The sequence below is a fragment of the Neodiprion lecontei genome, chromosome 1 (assembly GCF_021901455.1).
Source record: "Neodiprion lecontei isolate iyNeoLeco1 chromosome 1, iyNeoLeco1.1, whole genome shotgun sequence".
Taxonomy (NCBI): Eukaryota; Metazoa; Arthropoda; class Insecta; order Hymenoptera; family Diprionidae; genus Neodiprion; species Neodiprion lecontei.
The window spans coordinates 41,016,348-41,024,040 of record NC_060260.1 but is presented as its reverse complement, the minus strand read 5'-3'; the positions used below and the strand labels follow the sequence as shown (position 1 = coordinate 41,024,040).

Here is a 7,693-nt window from a genome sequence, read left to right as displayed (position 1 = left end):
GGAAGAATGGTCTCTATTGTACATATCTACAAGAATGCACACTCGATTTACGTGAGAAAATTCGATGGCTGGATTCTAACGAAGGGTGCGAGCGCGGTGGAGCGCTGTTTTTTATAGTAAAAAACGTAGAACACACAGAGAAGATAAATACTCGTACTTCGCGATCTGCAGCTGTTCCACGCAGCATGTATTTATACATAGACGCGTAACGTTCGTGCAGCGGCTACATACATGTTCCGTTATCATTCACTGGGCCGCGTACATAGATACTGGACGGCGGCTTATCGTGCGTGCCGCCCCCACCAGTTTTTTTTACAACTTATATTATACGTCTACCCAGCCCGAAGTATAAAAATATGAATGTATACGGCTTGCGTATTGAACGACCCTTCGTGCATCGTCAAACATGACCAAGTCTGCGATCAAAAAATGAACGCCTTGCAAGACGCTCTATTCAAGCCGCAACGTAAAAACTTGAACCTACAATGAAACCGTAATTAAAAATTTTCGAAACAACAACCCAAATGTTTCGCAATCTATATACTTAAATTGCGCTAACTCGCTCGTTTGTTCGTAAAATCATCTATACTTGCATAGGTAATTCGTAGTTCCGTCGTAGTTACAGATCACTTATTGTTGAACGAATTCATGAATGTGTAGGCAATCCGAGAGAGATCTAATTCGATTTCAAGTCAAGTACAGAAAACAATTTTAAATTAGTGTTTCGTATTTTTTCATTTTTCAATGCTACAATCAAATAATACTGCCCGGGATGAAGGTTTGGAGTCACAGAGAAAATGGTGTTTTATATATTTTGGGATTATAGATTTTAAATCGTTTTTCGAGCTGATTTATCCTTCATGCGATCGAGTCAGTCGAGAAGTGAGAAAGTTTTGGTACACAAGTCATTACGATTCAAGTAAATACTGAGAGTTTGAAATTGCTTTCAAAATTCATACAAATCCTTGTATTTTAGCATCGAAATTGACGGTACATATTACAGGGAAAAATTGCATGAAATCTCAAATAAGGCGTGGGACAGCCGAAGATATTTCCATGTGTGTCCACGGTTATGTTCTAGGATTTATCGCCACCTATTGGCACGAGCAGGATGACTACCGTTCTGTAATCCTTGTCTTACCAGCATCCGTCACTACAAGAGTTGTATATTATACCAGCGGAAACTACGTCAATATGATTAGCGACCGTGAATATAACTTGTTCTTCTTACCGACTAACCCAAGCCTCTGTCGGCAGGGTAGCGTACATCTTTCCATTACCGACAGCGATATTGCCGGAACTTTTTTCTTCTACAAAATGAATAAAATTATTCATATATATACATATATATATATATGTATATATATATTGATAATAAGCAATTTTGTCGTACAAATCAAATACTCGAAAATTTTGAAATTCATACACTGTTGAAAATCAACCATGGAAGTTGGATGACTGCCAAAGTGTCCGATGAGATGGGTGAAAAAGAAATGTATATATAATTGAAACCGCCATGCTACTACTGTGGCTACTGCGTGGTAAGATGGGAATTTCGTTGGATTGAATTGCAGAAACATATTTAAATAAAATCTCCACAAATTTTGCGCTCAATCCTGTAATTTTCATTTATCTGTACAAGCGTTTTTCTAATTATTCCCCGATCCATGCCATCAGTATTCTTCGTGGCTACAAAAAGCAGAAATCTAACAAGAGCATTACGGTATTTTATTTGAATTTTCTCGTAAAATTAAATGAAGCGAAACAATATTGTGCGCCTACAGAGATGATAATAACGGTGAAAAATGGACTGCCGAGGATGTCTCATGCATGAAAAAGTTTGACTGAAATCAGTTCGTGGGCTGACTGTACGCGCGAACGCAAACCGATGAACGGACGAAGGGGGCACCTGGCCCTAAACACGGGCCTCACAATACGTGATGATAGGAGCTATTGTGGGAGCCCCGCTTGGTCTCGAAATGCTCTCAGAATTAAGGCTGAGAAGTCCGTACAGAGGAATCCCCCAGCCCCCCGATGACCCCCGGGGGGCGCGGGCTATAGGCCTAATATAATTCAAATTACACAGGAAATGGCAGCCGTCTGGACCACCCCGGGCCACCCTGCGGCTACCCCCTCATCACGCCACCATCGCCTACCTACATTAGGTATTATACATATACGCGTACGGTTGTACATGGGATGATGGAAATCGTTCTTCAATTGCAGGTTCTCTGGGACCTATACATATACATATAAATATACATATAAATATGTATATACATACACATATATATGTACAGCCAATGCGTCTACTTGTACATCTCGTCCTCACTATTCTTGCTAAACGAAAACACTTATTGGCATCTTGAAATGCAAATGCGGTTCATTAGAAATAACGAACCATTGGTTGAACAATTTATAGTCAGAGTGAAATATTTATTTGACAAAATCAATTTTTGCCGCGTGAAATTATGCACGTATCGATAAAACTAAATCACGCAACGTGAATACATGGAAAACTCTTTCTCACAATTTTTACTATTTTCACTTTCAAGAACACACAATGTTACCTGAGATGACAAAAGAAATTAATAATATCCGTTGCGGTTCAAGTGAAAAAAAAAAAGAAAAAAAAACCGTTCAGTGGAGCAGCCATTTTTCTTTTGGCATGTATCATGTATTATATTAGAAGGTATATACATTTAACGTACATATATGGCGGTTTTACAACCAGATTGGTATAGTCTGCAGTCCCGGGGAGAGAGGACGGACCATGTTTTAGTCGAACTCAAAGGGTCTATCAGGGAGGAAAAGGGTCGGTCGGTGTGCGGTTACATGCAAGAATTTGGGGTAAAAATATTTTCTATTCGTTAAGAAAGGCGCGATGAGCCAAAAGTTGCCGCCACCGCATCGCTATCGCAGGAATGAGAAGCGACCGCTTGCTGCTGCAACGCTGCCGGTGCTGCTGCAAGAGGCCCGAAAATAGAGTTGAGAAGAATTTTTACTACGTTTATTAGGGCTCCCGGGACGCGACACGCATAGAACACTCGACTGCCTGATGGAGTTTTTTAAACAGACTTTGTTAACCTCGGCAGAGATACTAAATTGTCCGATAGATGAGACTTTGTAAGCAGGGCGAGTTGGAAAACCATTTCTAGAGAGATTGTAAATGTTTCGTGATATTCGTTGTCGACTCAAATTATATTTGAACGCTAGAATCTTGTATATCGCCAGTGTAAGAACATGCAATACTGGTCCGATTTATTACTCATGGCAATACTATACAGTTAAAAGATAGCAAGTCGTTATCAATAAGAACGCAAATGTCTTTGTTTGTCGCTTGTTGACCGTGAACATCTTGCAAATAATCAATCATCTGGCGCCGGGTTCGTCCTTCAATGTCAAAGCGAACTAGTGAAAAATAATCGTATAACATTGGGTCAAGTGCTTGAGTCAAGCACCGAGTAACAATATATCTGCACAATTCGTGAATGATGCAAACCATTAATTGTGAATACGAGGACTCCCATCACCACCTTCTATGACGATTCGAACACTCGGCGACTCTGTTCCGGCTGAGATCGGTATAATGATAAATGCTGATATGTCCGACTACGAAAAGAGGAGAATAATTTATCGGTCGTTGTGGCAAATTGACGAAAGATCGCCGATAAACAGATTTCGATTGATCTATCGTCGAACGAGCAGTAGGTCAAGTCCGTGAAAGTGGTGAGTCCGGACGAAGGCCGCGTTCCATCGAAGCCCGTTAGAGTTACGTAAATAAGATGCTTATCGCCCTGCACGTACCTACAACATATAGACGGGGGATTGGAGTCTGCATAGATCGGTACAATATCACGGAAGCGCACGAGGGATGATACGAACCTACGCAGACCGGCCTTTTGCCGTGCAGCTGACAACGAGAGCATCTCCGAGAGACCCTCGTGGGGCTACGATTGGCCAGCAGAGAAGGGGAGATCAGTAAATTGGATCTCCTATTGGCCGATGCTTCCTGTAATACGTCATCGTTACCAGACGCGTGGGTGGAGACGCGCTCCCGGATTCGACCCTCGAGCCTCGTTCCACCTTCTACTCCAATCTGTCGGTTTGCGTAACATCGTTAAGATGCGAGAATTGAATGTCAAGAAAAAAGTGCACGGAACGTTTTCCGTTAAACGTTTCAACCCGTGCTACCCGAGCCTTCGATCCTTTCTATGCCTGCAGTGCGGTGAGTAGCTGCTAAAGGGGTTTGGATGTTCGAAGGAACGGAGCGAAACGCAGCCTAAAAGCCGTTGCTCGCAAAAAACCAGTTTGGTGTTAGATGACGGGGCTATCTCAAGATCTAAGTGGGGTACTCTGGACCAAAACGATCGCTACTGATCTCGCCGCCCTCGCCTGCGGTCTCTCTTGTCTGCCTGTTCGAAAAGATGATCTTGCACAGACGCTGTATACGCGTATACCCACGTATACTTTGGACGCGATAAACCCGCGGCCATAGATTTAACATGCCTAGATAGATGCATACCTAAACCTATCCAGCATGTCCCAGGATACCACACCGAGGTGTACACCACCATGGACCGTGCAGGACATGTGCACCGTTACCAATCACTGACATCCGGAAGGGCTGGCCTCCTTGTTAAGTATGTCTGTCGAGAGGCCAGTATCACACGTTACGTATAACGTTACGCCTGGAAATACGAATTCTGTCCAAGTTCCGATAAATTTTGGTCATCGTAAGCGGGAGGACGGTGGGGGGGTGCAGCTTGGACGGTCTAAAATCATAACTATTTTCAGGAGTGTTTTTAAAGAAAATGAAAACACTCGGAGCAATCTGATTTGAAGGGCTTTATTATTCAAGTTTTAAGAACTGTTCAGAATTTTTTAATTGAATTTAATAACTAAATGGCTGCATAGCGCATATAAGTAGCGAACGACCACGTTTTTAATCCGGTGGCGTAGATTCCTCGGTCAATTTTCAGCCAATCGACTTGAAAATTTTACACAAGTTTTAAAACTTATTTATCGATTCGAGCTCGGGGCTGCATTTTTAAATTGCAATCCCAAAATTTTGTTATAAAAATTTATTTAATAATTGTTTGGTCGAAAAATGAAATTTTTTGTTCTCAATCCTATATATTTGATACGACATTATTTTTTGAACACTTGCGCTACGAGCTCAACCCTGAAAAAGTATTTTCAGCTCGAAAAATTTTTTCTACCCGTTGCAAGTTGGACAGTGATGTCAGGAGATGCGTCACCGCAAAAGCCCCCGATTTCTAAGTCGTTCGCTACGCATATGCGCCGTGACACCATGTTTTTAATTATTTAATATCAATGAAAAAGTTATGAAATGTTCTTGAAACTACAAGCAATAAAGTCCTCAAACTCAAATCGCTCCAAGTCTTTTCATTGCCTTAAAAGAAGAAAAGATACGATTTTAGACCGTCGACGCTGTAACTCTCCCCTTCACCTACGGACTGTGACAAACTACGCTCGAGAGTAGAGTTTTTTCATTATGGAAATGAAAATCGCAAACTCCGAGATCCGTAAAAGGCGTGAACATACGAGTAATGAAAACAATAATTCTGGGATGATCGATGAGAGATTTCTACGAAATTAGTCGAGGGTAGAAGATCCTCGGCGAGCATTATAGGCGGGTGGCTAACAAACGCGAGCCGCGGGGGCCGCCAATCGGCGGCGAGTCTGGTAGGACGTCGACGAGGACGGGGAGAGAGAGCGACGGGACCCTGCGGAGGATCGTTCGAACGGGTCCGTGTCCTACCACGTTGGATTCTGCGGCACTCTCGCTCGGCACGCCGAATGCGCCGGTCTGGTTTAGCCGCGCGCGAGTACTGCGCTATAGGAGGGATTCAAATTTCAAACGTCAACGCGAACGTCAGCGCGTGCCGCGTCGGACGGATTCCCACGCACAGCTCGAGTGACTTGTTCTTGGTTATTTGCGATTCCGCAACATTGATACATATCTATTCCCCGAAACCGTTCGCAGTCGGCCGAAAGTCCGTTGGAACGTCTGTTTTGCAGAATTCATTGCAGAATCGGGCCAGACTGTAAAATGGAACTGTAATTTCGTTACAGCTGCCCCCCTCCTTCATTTCCCCCCCCCCCCCCCCCGCCCCTTCACCGGCCCCAATTTTTGTGTAAAGTTCAAATTTCCGCCATATCAAACAAGTAAATTTGAGTCAGTGCGGTGTGAAGAGCTCTACGAAAACGGAGGAAGGCGAAAGATGCGATCCAGGCCGACAGCGTCGTTCGGGGTCCTCTCATTCCGACGTATTTCCCACTTGTTTTGCAGCGAGCTCTGATCGTTAGAAGCGTTTAATTCCAAGTCGAACCGTGCTGACGGGTTGAAACTTGTATAATACAGCGACAGTTGGCCGCCCAGTCGTAGGTACGGCTCCGTTATAATCTTGTGAACTATCAACCGTGGAGGAACGGCGCAGCGCTGTGGTGAGCTTTATTAATACGGACGGGAACTTTTCGCAGTGTTGAGAGTGTGTTTTCCGGTTTGATGTTTAACTTGAGCTTGAGCGCATTGTGTCCGTCAGGTTAAAGGCCTGCTGGTTAATCGTGTAATAAAAGTTAACAATAAGAATTCAAGCCGGAGTTGATTCTGCAAAAGTGCAGTTCTCGGCCTTGTGGTGCGCGCTGGAAGGTGGACACGGAAGTGAAACGAATCAAAAAGATGCTAAATGTGTTACCGGATTTCCGAGAAAATATTTGACTTCGTTAAGAGTGCAGTGAAAAACGATATTGCGGTGCGGCGTCGCGTGTCCCTGACGCAATATTACTTTGACAAGGTAGACTTATGGGCGCATCGGTCGAACGCCTGCGCTATTACTTTTGTGAACTCTGACGGGAAGCGCGAGGATTGCAGATTTTTCCGAGAAAGAGAAAATTCACCGGAAATAATACTTCGATAAGTACATGTGGCGTGAAACAGTGATGATAACGGTGAACGGATAGACGATTTGAAACGTAAGTATTTTTTTTTCTTGCCCGCTCACCATTGTACAGGTACCTATACTGTTGGAAAAATTGAACTAAGCATAATGTGCCACTTTTGCAGCAGTTCCACTTTATGTTTGTGTTATTTGTTAATTTCTCTTAGTAAGTATGTCACAAATTATTGTAATTTTAACATTTAAATTGTCTTATCAACATTTAATTTGTACTTTGTACTTTCTTTTTCACTGACTACTGCATTAAAAAATGGTTAAGTTGACCCAAAATTTTGGTGGACCTGCTGGGGTATTTTTTTCTAACCGTGTAGGAATGCCCTGAATACTCTTGACAAATTTTTTAAAAACAATAATCTTGCACTCTGTTCTTGAGTTTTGTCATCTTTTTTCTCCAAGTTTTAAAATGATTGATTTCTTCCAATAACACGCGGACTAGTTTTTAATATCGCAAAAGTAATGCCAAGCGTTGAGTTGTCGATCGTCGTACGAAGAAACGTATTTTCTTCTCTCATCATCATCACTTTCAGGATTCTATGTTCTAAAAATGAATCTGAGTCACTGATTATACCAAATCATGAATATACATTTGTGCGCCATAATTATTCACTGACAGACCAAAAATTACACGACAAGTTATACTTGACGTTTTTCCATTTTCTCCGAAATATTCATTACAGTTTTTAATTTGCTAGTGCGATACCCTTCGCTAG

At 42.6% G+C, this 7,693-nt stretch overlaps 1 protein-coding gene across 1 annotated transcript in view; it reads left to right on the top strand.

Annotated features, from left to right (window-relative positions):
- Positions 1 to 5,834: 5,834 nt before the first annotated feature.
- LOC107224054 (protein Wnt-5b-like) overlaps positions 5,835 to 7,693 on the top strand; it is a 51,024-nt gene continuing 49,165 nt past the window's right edge. Inside the window, exon 1 of the mRNA XM_046746744.1 lies at positions 5,835 to 6,999. The gene's annotated coding sequence lies outside the window, so the exon portion shown is untranslated. The remainder of the gene's footprint in view (positions 7,000 to 7,693) is intronic.